Source organism: Anser brachyrhynchus (assembly GCF_964034855.1).
Source record: "Anser brachyrhynchus genome assembly, contig: SCAFFOLD_79, whole genome shotgun sequence".
NCBI classification, from domain to species: Eukaryota; Metazoa; Chordata; class Aves; order Anseriformes; family Anatidae; genus Anser; species Anser brachyrhynchus.
In genome coordinates this window covers 45,082-64,788 of record NW_027663906.1, presented here as the reverse complement: position 1 = coordinate 64,788, position 19,707 = coordinate 45,082, and the positions used below count along the sequence as shown (strand labels likewise).

Sequence of the window (19,707 nt, the reverse complement as noted above, 5' to 3'; positions counted from 1 at the left end):
CAGCATCACAGAAGGAAACCGAAAACACGCCATCCACGCCCTAACCCTAACGATCCTCCTGGGATTCTACTTCACAGCCCTACAAGCAATAGAATACCACGAAGCCCCATTCTCAATCGCCGATAGCGTCTACGGATCTACCTTCTTCGTTGCCACTGGATTCCACGGACTCCACGTAATCATCGGATCCTCCTTCCTGACCGTCTGCCTCTTCCGACTGATCAAGTTCCACTTTACATCAGACCACCACTTCGGATTCGAGGCAGCAGCCTGATACTGACACTTCGTAGACGTCATCTGACTATTCCTCTACATAACCATCTACTGATGAGGATCTTGCTCTTCTAGTATATTAATTACAATTGACTTCCAATCTCTAGAATCTGGTATAAACCCAGAGGAGAGCAATGAACGCACTCATGTTCATATTCGCCCTATCATCAATCCTAAGCGCCGCCCTAACCGCATTAAACTTCTGACTCGCCCAAATAAACCCCGACTCAGAGAAACTCTCACCGTACGAATGTGGATTCGACCCACTTGGATCTGCTCGATTACCATTCTCAGTCCGATTCTTCCTCAGTAGCCATCCTGTTCGTCCTATTCGACCTAGAAATCGCCCTCCTACTCCCCCTGCCATGAGCCGTCCAACTCCAATCCCCCCTAATGACCCTCACCTGAACTGTAGTGATCCTCCTTCTCCTAACACTCGGACTGGCCTACGAGTGAATTCAAGGGGGCCTAGAATGAGCAGAATAACAGAAAGTTAGTCTAACCGAAAAGATAGCTGGTTTCGACCCAGCAGATTACAGCCAACCCTGTAACTTTCTTATGTCGCCCCTACATTTAAGCTTCTACTCAGCCTTCATTTTCAGCGGACTAGGACTAGCCTTCCACCGAACCCACCTAGTATCCGCCCTACTATGCCTTGAAAGCATAATATTATCGATATTCGTAGGCCTATCAATATGATCCATCGAAAACCAAGTCTCCTCATTCACCATGGTACCAATTCTCATGCTAACCTTCTCAGCGTGTGAGGCGGGCACAGGCCTGGCCATCCTAGTAGCCTCCACCCGCACACATGGCTCCGACCATCTACACAACCTAAACCTCCTGCAATGCTAAAAATCATCCTACCCACAATCATACTTCTTCCAACAGCCCTGCTGTCTCCACCAAAATTTCTATGGACTAACACCACCTTATACAGCCTCCTAATCGCTGCCCTAAGCCTACAGTGATTAATCCCAACCTACTACCCCTACAAATTTTTATCCAACTGAACAGGAATTGACCAAATCTCATCCCCCCTCCTAGTACTATCCTGCTGACTACTCCCACTCATAATCATAGCAAGCCAAAACCACCTGCAACAAGAACCCCTACAACGCAAACGAATCTTTATCTCAACCTTAGTCGCAGTCCAGCCATTCATCCTACTAGCCTTTTCCACCACAGAACTAGCACTATTTTACATCTCATTTGAAGCAACCCTCATTCCCACCCTAATCTTAATCACCCGATGGGGGAACCAACCAGAACGCCTAAGCGCTGGCATCTACCTGCTATTCTACACGCCAGTAAGCTCTCTACCCCTGCTAATCACAATCATACACCTATACGTGAAAATTGGCACCCTGCACCTGCCAACCCTACAACTAACCCACCCAACCCTATCCACCTCATGGACAGGAATACTAAGCCTTCTAAGGTGAAAACTAAGAGGGTTTAACTCTTATTTAAGGCTTTGAAGGCCTTCGGTTTGGGGTGTTATCCTAAGTTTCTAGACAATGGCATGTATTATTGGGGACAGGGGAAGTAAGAGGATTGATAGTGAGGCAAGGACCGCAGTAGGTGTGCTTGGGGCTTTGCTAGTGTATCATTGTTTTATGTGGTTAGAGGAGTTGGGGGGAAGGGTAATTGTTGAGTGGTATGCGAGGCGTAGGTAGAAGAAGAGGCTGAGCAGTGATAGCATGGCAATTGCCATGGCTGCTGGTGTTATTTCCTGTTTAGTTAGTTCTTGGATGATAAGTCACTTTGGTATAAAGCCTGTTAATGGGGGGAGGCCTGCTAGGGATAAAAGTACTAGTATTAGGGTGGCGTTTAGCACTGGGGTTTTTGTTCATGAGGTTGTGATCATGGATAGGTTAAGGGCTTTGATTTTGTTAAGGGCTAGGAATACGGCTGATGTTATGATTGTGTATAGGTAGAAGGTAAGTAAGGCCAATTTGGGGCTGTAAACTAGGATGATGGCGATTCAGCCTAAGTGGGAGATGGACGAGAAGGCTAGGATTTTGCGTGTTTGTGTTTGGTTCAGTCCTATTCAGCCTCCTAGTGCTGTTGAGGCTAGGGCCATGGCGGTGAGTAGAGCTGGGTCGAGGGATTTGGATGTTAGTAGGAGCAGGGTTAGTGGGGGGAATTTTATGAGGGTCGAGAGTAGCAGGGCTGTTATTAGTGGCGATCCTTGTAGTACTTCTGGGAATCAGAAGTGAAATGGCACTAGGCCCAGTTTAATAGCGATTGCTGCTGTCAGTAGTAGACAGGAGGTTGGGTGGTTTATTTGTGTGATGTCTCATTGGCCAGTGACTCAGGCATTGGTTATGCTAGAGAATAGGACCAGGGCGGAAGCAGCTGCTTGGGTTAGGAAGTATTTCGTTGCGGCTTCTACTGCTCGTGGGTGGTGGGATTTGGCAATTAGGGGAATGATGGCTAGTGTGTTGATCTCCAGTCCTGTCCAGGCCAGAACTCAGTGGTTGCTGGAAATTGTGATTGTGGTGCCCAAGATGAGGCTGAAGGTTATGATTGGGGTCGCGTAAGGGTTCATTAGTAGAGGAGGGGGTTAAACCATCATTTTCGGGGTATGGGCCCGATAGCTTGATTAGCTGACTCTACTAGAAAATAATATAAGGGAAGTATGGAGAATTTTGATTTCTCTTGTGTGGGTTCAATTCCTACTTTTCTAAGGTCAACAGGAAATGAGAGGGCTGTTATACCTCTATGTTCACTTTATCATAGTGACCCTTTGTAGTTCAGGCACATTTCCTTATGTAAGGAGGTAGGCCTGCATAGCAGATAGAGGTTGTGTCCTTTTTTAATGGAGCTGTCCCTCCATTAAATAGCTCTTAATCATCTCATTAGGGTTCAGGATGTCCGGTAGGGAGGATTAAGGGGGAACTTAGATTCGTTTCACAGGTAACCAGCTATCACCCAGCTCGGTTGGCTTTTCACCTCTACTGACAAGTCATCCCACTCTTTTGCAACAGAGACGGGTTCGCTCTCTTTAACTGCTTGAAAGTAGCTCGCTTGGGTTTCGGGGGGGCAAACTTTAGTTCACTTTGCTTGGTTGTTCTCGCTAAACCATGATGCAAAAGGTACAAGGGTTGATCTTTGCTGTCTGTCGCTTTGATTGTTTCACTGCTATTTCATCTTTCCCTTACGGTACTGGGGTCTCTATCGCGTCTAAGTGTCTTTTCTATCGCCTATACTAAGACTGTAAAATGCTTTAGTTTAATTAGTTTAGTAAATTCTTTAGTTTTGGTGTACTATTTGTGTGGTTGAGCTAGAGGGGGGGCTTCAAGACGATCCGGTCTAGTAGATATCTTTCAGGTGTAAGCTGAGTGCTTTGGTGTTATAGCTACGTCTTGATATTCTAAGTACACCTTCCGGTACACTTACCTTGTTACGACTTACCTCATCTTCAGCGTATTTATGGTATTAGTTATGTGGGATGTGGCTTTTGAGGAGGGTGACGGGCGGTATGTACGTGCCCCAGGGCCGGCTTAAAGTAGGCTCTATTGTCCCACTTTACTGCTAAATCCGCCTTCCAGAAGTGGTTTCACGCTTCTTTCCGTGTGCCCTATGAATGGGGAATGTAGCCCATTTCTTCCACTCCATAGGCTATACCTTGACCTGTCTTATTAGCGGGGTGCTATTGTGTCCACTGTTGTGCTCTCATTCGAGGTGGGCTGGCGACGGCGGTATGTAGGCTGTGTTGGCAAGGGGTGGTTGGGTTATTCGGGGATTATCGATTGTAGAACAGGCTCCTCTAGGTGGGTTTGGGGCACCGCCAAGTCCTTAGAGTTTTAAGCGTTTGTGCTCGTAGTTCTCTGGCGGATACTTCGGTAAAGTAAGTATCAAGATTTAGGGCCAGGCATAGTGGGGTGTCTAATCCCAGTTTGGGCCCTGGCTTTCGTGGGTTTAAATCAGTCGTTAGTTCCTAAGATCATCTTAATGGTGTGTTTAGGTGCATCTTGGGCTTATGACAGCTCAGTTGCATTTTGATCTTAGTTAGCTAGGACAGGCATTTTACCACTCTTTACGCCGTGTCAATAGGACGGTTGATTTGGGTTTCTTGTATGACCGCGGTGGCTGGCACAAGATTTACCAACCCTTGAAGTTAGGCTGTTGCTATAACTAAGTCAAGTTTGCACTCATTGCTTAATGTTAATTACTGCTGAATACCCGTGGGGGCGTGGCTTAGCGAGGCGTCTTGGGCTACTACTTGGGTGTGCCTGATACCCGCTCCTCAAGGCCTGTATGGGGGTAGGTGGTCGAGGGCGTTTACACTGGGGCGCGGATACTTGCATGTATATATTTAGCAAAAACCAACCGTAAGGTTAGGACTAAGTCTTTTGTCCGCAGGCATGTTTTATGCCATCTTGGCAACTTCAGTGCCATGCTTTGTGTTAAGCTATGTGGACGGGGGTGTGGTTAGCTGATAGTTGAGTGGTGAGTGAGAGTGAAGTATATGAAATTATTGCTTGTGTTTACTATTTTTAGTACTGGAGTTTCTCTAATAAGTTTAAGTTATTTTGTATGTGTTTGTGTGTATATGTACATCGTTCCGATGATGTCATGGAAGGGATGATTAATGGAGTTTTAGAGGTAGTTTGCTGGGATTGGGCGATGAAGGTTTATGCTACATGGTGGTTAGCGAAAGTTTACTGGTTTAGTTTGTGAAGCGCAGGGGTTGCGCTTAATGATTTGTTGTTTTGTGCTATGTCCAACGAGCATTCATCCAATAGCCCCATTTAACCCGGAGGGTGGAGGTAACATTAACTGAATGTGGTCAAAGTGCATCAGTGTCAGGATGATTCCCCATATACGCCAACCGTCTCATCGAGGGACCCTTGAAATATAGGATAGGCCGTGAGGCAGGTGTGTCCAGGCTTAGATTGTGGGACCCCTGAGATCACTGGGAATAGCCACCTGTGAGGTAACCCCGGAAAAAATAAGAGGAACCAGAGGCGCCAAAAAGCTGGAACATGCCGCGATTACGCATTGAGAAGGTGAAAGTACTCACAGATGCCACTTTGAAGGGCAAGGAGGGGTGAGTGAACCCAATGGATGGCCCTGACCGAGGAACCAGAGGCGCAAAAATGTGAGGAGGGCGAGGGGTTTAGGGGGAACGTATGGGCCTGAAGCTAGTCATACCGGACATTATGTGCAACGGGTTGCTGATTTCACGTGAGGAGTACGATTAATAAATCCGTCTGATACGAACTGCATGAGATATGTGGTGGAGAGTTGTTGTTGGAGCATGTCCTGTGAGCATTCATTAAAATGGGGTCTTGTTATGCGCTTGAGTGGAGTTGTATTGGGTGTTGTGCGGTATGGTCCTAGAACATTCATGCCGGGTGGTTTGGTAGGAGTGTGTTTAAGGGTTTAATGGCCGTGTACATGTATGGGTTTAGCACCTGCTTATAAGATAGTCCGTATATAATGTATATTACTGGTACTATAGTATGTATGTATATGGGGTATATAAATTTATGCACGAATATGCATAACCAAATACCCCCGCCTCGGGGGGGGAGGGGGGGGGGGTTAAGCATAATGGCATAGATGGGGTAGAATTATTGGGGGCTTGCGGTTAGTTCCTGTAGTTGAGAACAATGGCGGCTTTTCGAGCCGCAGGCCTCGGGTAGTGTCCGGGCAGGAATAATGACTTATTTTATGTTTTTTTTAGGGATTTGCTTTGCGGTGGGTGTTTTGGGTGTGGCGTCGAATCCTTCGCCGTATTATGGGGTTGTTGGTTTGGTGTTAGCGTCTGTGGCGGGGTGCGGGTGGTTGCTGGGCCTTGGGGTTTCGTTCGTGGCTTTAGTGCTGTTTATGGTGTATTTGGGGGGTATGCTGGTGGTGTTTGTTTATTCAGTAGCTTTAGCAGCGGAGCCTTTCCCTGGGGCTTGGGGGGATTGACGGGTGATTGGATGTGCAGTAGCGTTTGTGGCAATTGTTTTTGGGGGGTTGGTGTTTGGGGGGTTTATGGGGGCTTGGAAGTTCGGGGTTTCTACTGTGAATAATGTTGGGGTGTTTGTTGTTCGGTCGGATTTTAGTGGAGTTTCCATGTTTTATTCACATGGGGCAGGGATGTTTTTAGTGGCGGGTTGGGGGCTGTTGTTGACTTTGTTTGTTGTATTGGAGCTTGTGCGGGGGTTGTCGCGGGGTGCTATTCGGGCGGTTTAGGGGTTAGGGTCAGAGAATAGTTTATTGAAAATGCCAGCTTTGGGAGCTGGAGATAAAGGTTTGAGTCCTTTTTTTCTGAGTTTGGGGTACTCTAAGAAGTGGTAAGTCTTCAATCTTTGGTTTACAAGACCAATGTTTTTATAAACTATTAGAGTATTTAGCAGTTGAGTATTTTGTTTTCTAGGGCGCTTGCGGCGGGGAGGAGAAATAGGAGGATAGTGAAGTAGGCGATTGAAGCGAGTTGGCCGATGATGATGAATGGGTGTTCGACGGGTTGGCTTCCTACTCATGTTAGGACGAGGAGGTCGGCGACTAGTACTCAGAATAGGAGCTGGGAGAGTGGTCGGAATGTTATTGCTCGTTGTTTTGATTTGTGCAGGAATGGGATTAGGAATAGGATCAGTACGGAGGTGGCCAGTGCTAATACGCCTCCTAGTTTATTTGGGATTGAACGTAGGATGGCGTAGGCGAATAGGAAGTATCATTCTGGCTTGATGTGTGGTGGGGTTACTAGCGGGTTTGCTGGGGTGAAGTTTTCTGGGTCTCCCAGGAGGTTAACCGCTCATGCTTCTTTCTTATGAGACGTTAGTAAACCAATTACATAGCCTTGTCAAGACTAAATCACAGGTAAAAATCCTGTACATCTCATGTGGCCAACCACTCCCAACTAGGATTCCAAGACGCCTCATCACCCATCATAGAAGAACTCGTTGAATTCCACGACCACGCCCTAATCGTTGCCCTAGCTATCTGCAGCCTAGTTCTCTACCTTTTAGCCCACATACTAACAGAAAAACTCTCGTCCAATGCTGTAGACGCCCAAGAAGTAGAGCTGATCTGGACAATCCTACCTGCTATCGTCCTGGTACTCCTCGCCCTCCCATCCCTACAAATCCTCTACATAATGGACGAAATCGACGAACCAGACCTCACCCTAAAAGCCATCGGCCACCAATGATACTGAAGCTACGAATACACAGACTTCAAAGACCTATCATTCGACTCCTACATAGTGCCCACCCCAGACTTACCCAACGGCCACTTCCGACTGCTAGAAGTTGACCACCGCGTAGTTATCCCAATAGAATCCCCCATCCGCGTAATCATTACTGCAGGAGACGTACTCCACTCCTGAGCAGTCCCAACACTCGGAGTTAAAACAGACGCAATCCCAGGCCGACTAAACCAAACTTCATTCATTACCACCCGGCCTGGGATTTTTTACGGACAATGCTCAGAAATTTGCGGGGCTAATCACAGCTACATACCCATTGTAGTAGAATCAACCCCACTCCCACATTTCGAGGCCTGATCGTCCCTTCTATCATCATCCTAATCATTAAGAAGCTATGCAACAGCACTAGCCTTTTAAGCTAGCCAAAGAGGGACTTCCCCCTCCTTAATGATATGCCACAGCTTAACCCCGCACCATGATTTTCAATCATAATTATAACCTGATTAACCCTAGCACTCCTCATCCAACCAAAACTACTAGCCTTCACCACAACCAACCCCCCATCAAATAAGACCTCCCTCACTACCAAACCCACACCATGATCCTGACCATGAACCTAAGCTTCTTTGACCAATTTTCCAGCCCCAATCTATTCGGCATCCCCTTAATCCTACTATCCCTACTCTTCCCAGCCCTACTATTCCCGTCCCCAAACAACCGATGAATCAACAACCGCCTTTCTACTATCCAAACATGACTCCTTCACCTAATCACAAAACAACTAATAGTCCCACTCAACAAAAATGGCCACAAATGAGCCATAATATTTACATCCCTAATAATCATACTTCTTACAATCAACCTTCTAGGCCTCCTTCCATATACATTCACCCCAACCACCCAACTATCTATGAACATAGCCCTAGCCTTCCCACTATGGCTCGCCACACTACTAACAGGCCTACGAAACCAACCATCAGCCTCTTTAGCCCACCTATTACCCGAAGGTACCCCTACACCCCTAATCCCCGCACTAATCCTGATCGAAACAACCAGCCTACTAATCCGCCCCCTAGCCCTCGGAGTCCGCCTTACAGCCAACCTTACAGCAGGACACTTACTCATCCAACTCATCTCTACAGCCTCCATTGCATTAATACCCACCCTTCCTGCAGTATCCATCCTAACAATAATCATCCTACTACTCCTAACCATCCTAGAAGTAGCAGTAGCCATAATCCAGGCCTACGTCTTCGTGCTCCTTCTAAGCCTATACTTACAAGAAAACATCTAATGGCACACCAAGCACACTCATACCACATAGTTGACCCAAGCCCTTGACCAATCTTCGGGGCAGCCGCCGCCCTACTCACAACCTCAGGATTAATCATGTGATTCCACTACAACTCATCCATACTACTAACCCTAGGCCTCATCTCAATACTCCTAGTAATACTCCAATGATGACGAGACATTGTACGAGAAAGCACCTTCCAAGGCCATCACACTCCCACAGTCCAAAAAGGCCTACGATACGGCATAATCCTTTTCATCACATCCGAAGCATTCTTCTTCTTAGGGTTCTTCTGAGCGTTCTTCCACTCGAGCCTGGCCCCAACCCCAGAACTAGGAGGCCAATGACCCCCAACAGGAATTAAACCACTCAACCCGATAGAAGTCCCCCTACTAAACACAGCCATCCTACTAGCCTCAGGCGTTACCGTAACGTGAGCCCATCACAGCATCACAGAAGGAAACCGAAAACACGCCATCCACGCCCTAACCCTAACGATCCTCCTGGGATTCTACTTCACAGCCCTACAAGCAATAGAATACCACGAAGCCCCATTCTCAATCGCCGATAGCGTCTACGGATCTACCTTCTTCGTTGCCACTGGATTCCACGGACTCCACGTAATCATCGGATCCTCCTTCCTGACCGTCTGCCTCTTCCGACTGATCAAGTTCCACTTTACATCAGACCACCACTTCGGATTCGAGGCAGCAGCCTGATACTGACACTTCGTAGACGTCATCTGACTATTCCTCTACATAACCATCTACTGATGAGGATCTTGCTCTTCTAGTATATTAATTACAATTGACTTCCAATCTCTAGAATCTGGTATAAACCCAGAGGAGAGCAATGAACGCACTCATGTTCATATTCGCCCTATCATCAATCCTAAGCGCCGCCCTAACCGCATTAAACTTCTGACTCGCCCAAATAAACCCCGACTCAGAGAAACTCTCACCGTACGAATGTGGATTCGACCCACTTGGATCTGCTCGATTACCATTCTCAGTCCGATTCTTCCTCAGTAGCCATCCTGTTCGTCCTATTCGACCTAGAAATCGCCCTCCTACTCCCCCTGCCATGAGCCGTCCAACTCCAATCCCCCCTAATGACCCTCACCTGAACTGTAGTGATCCTCCTTCTCCTAACACTCGGACTGGCCTACGAGTGAATTCAAGGGGGCCTAGAATGAGCAGAATAACAGAAAGTTAGTCTAACCAAAAAGATAGCTGGTTTCGACCCAGCAGATTACAGCCAACCCTGTAACTTTCTTATGTCGCCCCTACATTTAAGCTTCTACTCAGCCTTCATTTTCAGCGGACTAGGACTAGCCTTCCACCGAACCCACCTAGTATCCGCCCTACTATGCCTTGAAAGCATAATATTATCGATATTCGTAGGCCTATCAATATGATCCATCGAAAACCAAGTCTCCTCATTCACCATGGTACCAATTCTCATGCTAACCTTCTCAGCGTGTGAGGCGGGCACAGGCCTGGCCATCCTAGTAGCCTCCACCCGCACACATGGCTCCGACCATCTACACAACCTAAACCTCCTGCAATGCTAAAAATCATCCTACCCACAATCATACTTCTTCCAACAGCCCTGCTGTCTCCACCAAAATTTCTATGGACTAACACCACCTTATACAGCCTCCTAATCACTGCCCTAAGCCTACAGTGATTAATCCCAACCTACTACCCCTACAAATTTTTATCCAACTGAACAGGAATTGACCAAATCTCATCCCCCCTCCTAGTACTATCCTGCTGACTACTCCCACTCATAATCATAGCAAGCCAAAACCACCTGCAACAAGAACCCCTACAACGCAAACGAATCTTTATCTCAACCTTAGTCGCAGTCCAGCCATTCATCCTACTAGCCTTTTCCACCACAGAACTAGCACTATTTTACATCTCATTTGAAGCAACCCTCATTCCCACCCTAATCTTAATCACCCGATGGGGGAACCAACCAGAACGCCTAAGCGCTGGCATCTACCTGCTATTCTACACGCCAGTAAGCTCTCTACCCCTGCTAATCACAATCATACACCTATACGTGAAAATTGGCACCCTGCACCTGCCAACCCTACAACTAACCCACCCAACCCTATCCACCTCATGGACAGGAATACTATCAGGTCTAGCACTGCTCATAGCATTCATAGTAAAAGCCCCACTATACGGCCTACACCTCTGACTGCCAAAAGCCCACGTAGAAGCACCCATCGCAGGCTCAATACTCCTCGCCGCCCTACTACTAAAGCTAGGAGGATACGGAATTATACGAGTCACTCTATTTATGGGCCCACTGTCCAACCTCCTGCACTACCCCTTCCTAACCCTGGCCCTATGAGGCGCCCTAATGACTAGCTCAATCTGCCTACGACAGACAGACCTAAAATCACTAATCGCTTATTCATCCGTTAGCCACATAGGCCTAGTTATCGCCGCAGGAATAATCCAAACCCACTGATCATTCTCAGGGGCAATGATCCTAATAATTTCCCATGGACTAACTTCCTCCATACTATTCTGCCTAGCCAACACAAACTATGAACGTACGCACAGCCGAATTCTACTACTCACACGAGGCCTACAACCTCTCCTACCACTCATAGCTACCTGATGATTGCTGGCCAATCTAACAAACATAGCCTTACCCCCAACAACAAACCTCATAGCAGAGCTAACCATTATAATCACCTTATTCAACTGATCTGCCTTCACGATCATCCTAACAGGAATCGCAACCCTACTAACCGCCTCCTACACCTTATTCATACTACTAATGACCCAACGAGGCTCAATCCCCTCCCACATCACATCTATGCAAAACTCAACCACGCGAGAACACCTGCTCATAACACTCCACATTATCCCAATATTCCTCCTAATCCTCAAACCCGAACTGATCTCCGGAATCCCCTCATGCAAGTATAGTTTAAACCAAACATTAGACTGTGATTCTAAGAATAGAAGTTCAAACCTTCTTACCTGCCGAGGGGAGGGTTTAACCAACAAGAGCTGCTAACTCTTACATCTGAGCCTAAAACCTCAGCCCCCTTACTTTTAAAGGATAACAGCAATCCACTGGTCTTAGGAACCACCCATCTTGGTGCAAATCCAAGTAAAAGGAGTGAACCCCACACTACTAATCAACTCCCTCACACTACTCACGCTGACAATCCTCCTAACCCCAATCATCCTGCCATTTCTATTTAAAAACTTTAAAAACACCCCACAAGCCACCACCCGCGCTGTTAAAACCGCATTCCTAATTAGCCTAGCCCCTACAACCGCATTCATCTACTCGGGAGTAGAATCTGTCACCTGCCACTGGGAGTGAAAATTCATTATAAACTTTAAAATCCCCCTGAGCCTAAAAATAGACCAATACTCAATAACATTTCTTCCAATCGCCCTATTTGTAACATGATCAATCCTACAATTCGCCATATGATACATGGCCTCAGAGCCATACGTAACAAAATTTTTCACCTACCTACTGACATTCCTAGTCGCCATACTCCTCCTAACAACCGCAAACAACATATTCCTCCTATTCGTAGGCTGGGAAGGAGTACGAATCATGTCCTTCCTTCTCATCGGCTGATGACAAGGCCGAGCAGATGCCAACACCGCCGCCCTACGAGCCGTAATCTACAACCGAATCGGAGACATCGGACTGATCCTGAGCATAGCATGACTAGCTTCAACATTCAACACCTGAGAGATCCAACAAGCCGTACACCCCCACCAAACCCCAATCCTCCCCCTCATAGGATTAATCCTCGCAGCCGCAGGAAAATCCGCCCAATTTGGACTCCACCCATGACTGCCCGCAGCAATAGAAGGCCCCACCCCAGTATCAGCCCTACTGCACTCCAGTACCATAGTAGTAGCCGGAATCTTCCTGCTCATCCGCATGCACCCCCTGCTAGCCACCAACCAGACAGCCCTAACTGCCTGCCTATGCCTAGGTGCTCTATCAACCCTATTCGCTGCCACATGCGCCCTAACCCAAAATGACATCAAAAAAATCATTGCTTTCTCAACATCCAGCCAACTAGGACTAATAATAGTCACTATCGGACTAAACCTCCCACAACTAGCCTTCCTACACATCTCAACCCATGCCTTCTTTAAAGCCATACTATTCCTATGCTCAGGGTCTATCATCCACAACCTAAACGGAGAACAAGATATCCGAAAGATAGGAGGCCTACAGAAAATACTCCCAGTCACTACTTCCTGCCTAACCATCGGAAACCTGGCGCTGATAGGAACCCCATTCCTAGCCGGATTCTACTCAAAAGACCTCATCATCGAAAGCTTAAACACATCATACCTAAATACTTGAGCCCTACTCCTAACCCTTATAGCCACAGCATTCACCGCAACCTACAGCATCCGCATAACCATCCTAGTCCAAGCTGGACAAACCCGAATCCCCCCAATAGTATCAATAAACGAAAACAACCCACTAATCACCGCCCCCCTAACCCGACTCGCCCTAGGCAGCATTACAGCAGGAATAATCATTACCTCTTTCATCACACCAACCAAAACCCCCCCAATAACCATACCCCTTATCACCAAAACCGCTGCCATCCTCATAACAATCCTAGGAATCATCCTAGGCCCCTCATGTACAGGGCCACACCCCTCTAACGGCGCAAGCTTACATAGAAACATTATTAACAGACCTAGACAGATACAAAAACCCCTACAAGACCACGTATTAACTAACCCTGTTAACCCGACTCAGGAGCGCCTATAAGAGCGATTAAAATCTGTGAAAGGAACTCGGCAAATTAATAAGGCCCGACTGTTTACCAAAAACATAGCCTTCAGCAAATTAAACAAGTATTGAAGGTGATGCCTGCCCGGTGACTTAGGTTTAACGGCCGCGGTATCCTAACCGTGCAAAGATAGCGCAATCAATTGTCCCATAAATCGAGACTTGTATGAATGGCTAAACGAGGTCTTAACTGTCTCTCACAGATAATCAGTGAAATTGATCTCCCCGTGCAAAAGCGGGGATGTGAACATAAGACGAGAAGACCCTGTGGAACTTAAAAATCAACGACCACCGCGAATCCTCAATCAACCCCACTGGGGCCACTACCATCGCAGAGCCTGGTCGATATTTTTCGGTTGGGGCGACCTTGGAGGAGAACAAATCCTCCAAAAACAAGACCATACCTCTTTACCTAGAGCTACCCCTCAAAGTGCTAACAGTGACCAGACCCAATATAATTGATTAATGGACCAAGCTACCCCAGGGATAACAGCGCAATCCCCCTCAAGAGCCCATATCGACAGGGGGGTTTACGACCTCGATGTTGGATCAGGACATCCTAATGGTGCAGCCGCTATTAAGGGTTCGTTTGTTCAACGATTAACAGTCCTACGTGATCTGAGTTCAGACCGGAACAATCCAGGTCGGTTTCTATCTATGACACACTCTCCCCAGTACGAAAGGACCGGGAAAGTGGGGCCAATACCACAAGCACGCCCCCCCCCCTCTAAGCAGTGAAACCAACTAAACCGTGAAGAGGGCCTTCCCCCACCACTTTCAATCCTAAAAAAGTGGGTCCAGCTAAATGCCTAAACCAATTGGCTTCTGCCTACAAAGACCCTGACGCACCCTAGTGCGCATCGATGAGCTTGCAACTCAACATGAATTTCACTACAGAGCCGATAAGAAGAGGAATTAAACCTCTGTAAAAAGGACTACAGCCTAACGCTTCAACACTCAGCCATCTTACCCGTCACCTTCATCAACCGATGACTATTTTCCACTAACCATAAGGATATTGGCACCCTGTACCTCATCTTCGGGGCATGAGCAGGAATAGTCGGCACCGCACTCAGCCTATTAATCCGCGCAGAACTAGGACAACCAGGAACTCTCCTAGGCGACGACCAAATTTACAATGTAATCGTTACCGCTCACGCCTTTGTAATAAGCTTCTTTATAGTCATACCCATCATGATCGGAGGATTCGGCAACTGATTAGTCCCCCTCATAATCGGTGCCCCCGACATAGCATTCCCGCGAATAAACAACATAAGCTTTTGACTCCTCCCCCCATCATTCCTCCTCCTACTAGCCTCATCCACTGTAGAAGCTGGCGCCGGCACAGGCTGAACTGTCTACCCTCCCCTAGCAGGTAACCTTGCCCACGCCGGAGCTTCAGTAGACCTGGCTATCTTCTCACTCCACTTAGCCGGTATCTCCTCCATCCTTGGGGCCATCAACTTTATCACCACAGCCATCAACATAAAACCCCCCGCACTCTCACAATACCAAACCCCACTATTTGTCTGATCCGTACTAATTACCGCCATCCTACTCCTTCTATCACTCCCCGTACTCGCCGCCGGTATTACAATATTACTAACTGATCGAAACCTAAACACCACATTCTTCGACCCCGCTGGAGGAGGAGACCCAATCCTGTACCAACACCTATTCTGATTCTTCGGACACCCAGAAGTCTATATTCTGATCCTACCGGGGTTCGGAATCATCTCACACGTAGTCACGTACTACTCAGGCAAAAAGGAGCCCTTCGGCTACATGGGAATAGTCTGAGCCATACTATCCATCGGCTTCCTAGGATTCATCGTCTGAGCTCACCACATGTTTACAGTAGGAATAGACGTTGATACCCGAGCCTACTTTACATCAGCCACTATAATCATTGCCATCCCTACCGGAATCAAAGTATTTAGCTGACTAGCCACCCTGCACGGAGGAACAATCAAATGAGACCCCCCCCAATACTATGAGCTCTAGGATTTATCTTCCTATTTACCATCGGAGGATTAACAGGAATCGTTCTTGCAAACTCTTCCCTAGACATCGCCCTGCACGACACGTACTACGTAGTTGCCCACTTCCACTACGTCCTATCCATAGGCACCGTCTTTGCCATTCTAGCAGGATTTACTCACTGATTCCCACTACTCACTGGGTTTACCCTACACCAAACATGAGCAAACGCCCACTTCGGGGTAATATTTACAGGAGTAAACCTAACGTTCTTCCCCCAGCACTTCCTAGGCCTAGCAGGAATACCCCGACGATACTCGGACTATCCCGACGCCTACACACTATGAAACACCATTTCCTCCATCGGCTCCCTAATCTCAATAGTAGCCGTAATCATACTAATATTCATCATCTGAGAAGCCTTTCCGGCCAAACGAAAAGTCCTACAACCAGAACTAACTACCACAAACGTTGAATGAATCCACGGCTGCCCTCCCCCATACCATACTTTCGAGGAACCGGCCTTCGTCCAAGTACAAGAAAGGAAGGAATCGAACCCTCACATGCTGGTTTCAAGCCAACTGCATTAACCGCTCATGCTTCTTTCTTATGAGACGTTAGTAAACCAATTACATAGCCTTGTCAAGACTAAATCACAGGTAAAAATCCTGTACATCTCATGTGGCCAACCACTCCCAACTAGGATTCCAAGACGCCTCATCACCCATCATAGAAGAACTCGTTGAATTCCACGACCACGCCCTAATCGTTGCCCTAGCTATCTGCAGCCTAGTTCTCTACCTTTTAGCCCACATACTAACAGAAAAACTCTCGTCCAATGCTGTAGACGCCCAAGAAGTAGAGCTGATCTGGACAATCCTACCTGCTATCGTCCTGGTACTCCTCGCCCTCCCATCCCTACAAATCCTCTACATAATGGACAAAATCGATGAACCAGACCTCACCCTAAAAGCCATCGGCCACCAATGATACTGAAGCTACGAATACACAGACTTCAAAGACCTATCCTTCGACTCCTACATAGTGCCCACCCCAGACTTACCCAACGGCCACTTCCGACTGCTAGAAGTTGACCACCGCGTAGTTATCCCAATAGAATCCCCCATCCGCGTGATCATTACTGCAGGAGACGTACTCCACTCCTGAGCAGTCCCAACGCTCGGAGTTAAAACAGACGCAATCCCAGGCCGACTAAACCAAACTTCATTCATTACCACCCGGCCTGGGATTTTTTACGGACAATGCTCAGAAATTTGCGGGGCTAATCACAGCTACATACCCATTGTAGTAGAATCAACCCCACTCCCACATTTCGAGGCCTGATCGTCCCTTCTATCATCATCCTAATCATTAAGAAGCTATGCAACAGCACTAGCCTTTTAAGCTAGCCAAAGAGGGACTTCCCCCTCCTTAATGATATGCCACAGCTTAACCCCGCACCATGATTTTCAATCATAATTATAACCTGATTAACCCTAGCACTCCTCATCCAACCAAAACTACTAGCCTTCACCACAACCAACCCCCCATCAAATAAGACCTCCCTCACTACCAAACCCACACCATGATCCTGACCATGAACCTAAGCTTCTTTGACCAATTTTCCAGCCCCAATCTATTCGGCATCCCCTTAATCCTACTATCCCTACTCTTCCCAGCCCTACTATTCCCGTCCCCAAACAACCGATGAATCAACAACCGCCTTTCTACTATCCAAACATGACTCCTTCACCTAATCACAAAACAACTAATAGTCCCACTCAACAAAAATGGCCACAAATGAGCCATAATATTTACATCCCTAATAATCATACTTCTTACAATCAACCTTCTAGGCCTCCTTCCATATACATTCACCCCAACCACCCAACTATCTATGAACATAGCCCTAGCCTTCCCACTATGGCTCGCCACACTACTAACAGGCCTACGAAACCAACCATCAGCCTCTTTAGCCCACCTATTACCCGAAGGTACCCCTACACCCCTAATCCCCGCACTAATCCTGATCGAAACAACCAGCCTACTAATCCGCCCCCTAGCCCTCGGAGTCCGCCTTACAGCCAACCTTACAGCAGGACACTTACTCATCCAACTCATCTCTACAGCCTCCATTGCATTAATACCCACCCTTCCTGCAGTATCCATCCTAACAATAATCATCCTACTACTCCTAACCATCCTAGAAGTAGCAGTAGCCATAATCCAGGCCTACGTCTTCGTGCTCCTTCTAAGCCTATACTTACAAGAAAACATCTAATGGCACACCAAGCACACTCATACCACATAGTTGACCCAAGCCCTTGACCAATCTTCGGGGCAGCCGCCGCCCTACTCACAACCTCAGGATTAATCATGTGATTCCACTACAACTCATCCATACTACTAACCCTAGGCCTCATCTCAATACTCCTAGTAATACTCCAATGATGACGAGACATTGTACGAGAAAGCACCTTCCAAGGCCATCACACTCCCACAGTCCAAAAAGGCCTACGATACGGCATAATCCTTTTCATCACATCCGAAGCATTCTTCTTCTTAGGGTTCTTCTGAGCGTTCTTCCACTCGAGCCTGGCCCCAACCCCAGAACTAGGAGGCCAATGACCCCCAACAGGAATTAAACCACTCAACCCGATAGAAGTCCCCCTACTAAACACAGCCATCCTACTAGCCTCAGGCGTTACCGTAACGTGAGCCCATCACAGCATCACAGAAGGAAACCGAAAACACGCCATCCACGCCCTAACCCTAACGATCCTCCTGGGATTCTACTTCACAGCCCTACAAGCAATAGAATACCACGAAGCCCCATTCTCAATCGCCGATAGCGTCTACGGATCTACCTTCTTCGTTGCCACTGGATTCCACGGACTCCACGTAATCATCGGATCCTCCTTCCTGACCGTCTGCCTCTTCCGACTGATCAAGTTCCACTTTACATCAGACCACCACTTCGGATTCGAGGCAGCAGCCTGATACTGACACTTCGTAGACGTCATCTGACTATTCCTCTACATAACCATCTACTGATGAGGATCTTGCTCTTCTAGTATATTAATTACAATTGACTTCCAATCTCTAGAATCTGGTATAAACCCAGAGGAGAGCAATGAACGCACTCATGTTCATATTCGCCCTATCATCAATCCTAAGCGCCGCCCTAACCGCATTAAACTTCTGACTCGCCCAAATAAACCCCGACTCAGAGAAACTCTCACCGTACGAATGTGGATTCGACCCACTTGGATCTGCTCGATTACCATTCTCAGTCCGATTCTTCCTCAGTAGCCATCCTGTTCGTCCTATTCGACCTAGAAATCGCCCTCCTACTCCCCCTGCCATGAGCCGTCCAACTCCAATCCCCCCTAATGACCCTCACCTGAACTGTAGTGATCCTCCTTCTCCTAACACTCGGACTGGCCTACGAGTGAATTCAAGGGGGCCTAGAATGAGCAGAATAACAGAAAGTTAGTCTAACCGAAAAGATAGCTGGTTTCGACCCAGCAGATTACAGCCAACCCTGTAACTTTCTTATGTCGCCCCTACATTTAAGCTTCTACTCAGCCTTCATTTTCAGCGGACTAGGACTAGCCTTCCACCGAACCCACCTAGTATCCGCCCTACTATGCCTTGAAAGCATAATATTATCGATATTCGTAGGCCTATCAATATGATCCATCGAAAACCAAGTCTCCTCATTCACCATGGTACCAATTCTCATGCTAACCTTCTCAGCGTGTGAGGCGGGCACAGGCCTGGCCATCCTAGTAGCCTCCACCCGCACACATGGCTCCGACCATCTACACAACCTAAACCTCCTGCAATGCTAAAAATCATCCTACCCACAATCATACTTCTTCCAACAGCCCTGCTGTCTCCACCAAAATTTCTATGGACTAACACCACCTTATACAGCCTCCTAATCGCTGCCCTAAGCCTACAGTGATTAATCCCAACCTACTACCCCTACAAATTTTTATCCAACTGAACAGGAATTGACCAAATCTCATCCCCCCTCCTAGTACTATCCTGCTGACTACTCCCACTCATAATCATAGCAAGCCAAAACCACCTGCAACAAGAACCCCTACAACGCAAACGAATCTTTATCTCAACCTTAGTCGCAGTCCAGCCATTCATCCTACTAGCCTTTTCCACCACAGAACTAGCA

General features: G+C 47.4%; 2 long non-coding RNA genes across 2 annotated transcripts in view; one reads left to right on the top strand and one right to left on the bottom strand.

The window, feature by feature from the left end:
- LOC308186673 overlaps positions 1 to 6,870 on the bottom strand; it is a 195,811-nt gene extending 188,941 nt beyond the window's left edge. The window contains exon 1 of the long non-coding RNA XR_013944179.1: positions 6,755 to 6,870. This is a non-coding gene — a long non-coding RNA (uncharacterized lncRNA). The remainder of the gene's footprint in view (positions 1 to 6,754) is intronic.
- Positions 1 to 17,608, top strand: part of LOC308186677 — a 30,770-nt gene extending 13,162 nt beyond the window's left edge. The window contains exons 3-4 of the long non-coding RNA XR_013944186.1: positions 7,964 to 8,128; positions 17,040 to 17,608. This is a non-coding gene — a long non-coding RNA (uncharacterized lncRNA). The remainder of the gene's footprint in view (positions 1 to 7,963; positions 8,129 to 17,039) is intronic.
- The last annotated feature ends 2,099 nt before the right edge of the window (positions 17,609 to 19,707 follow it).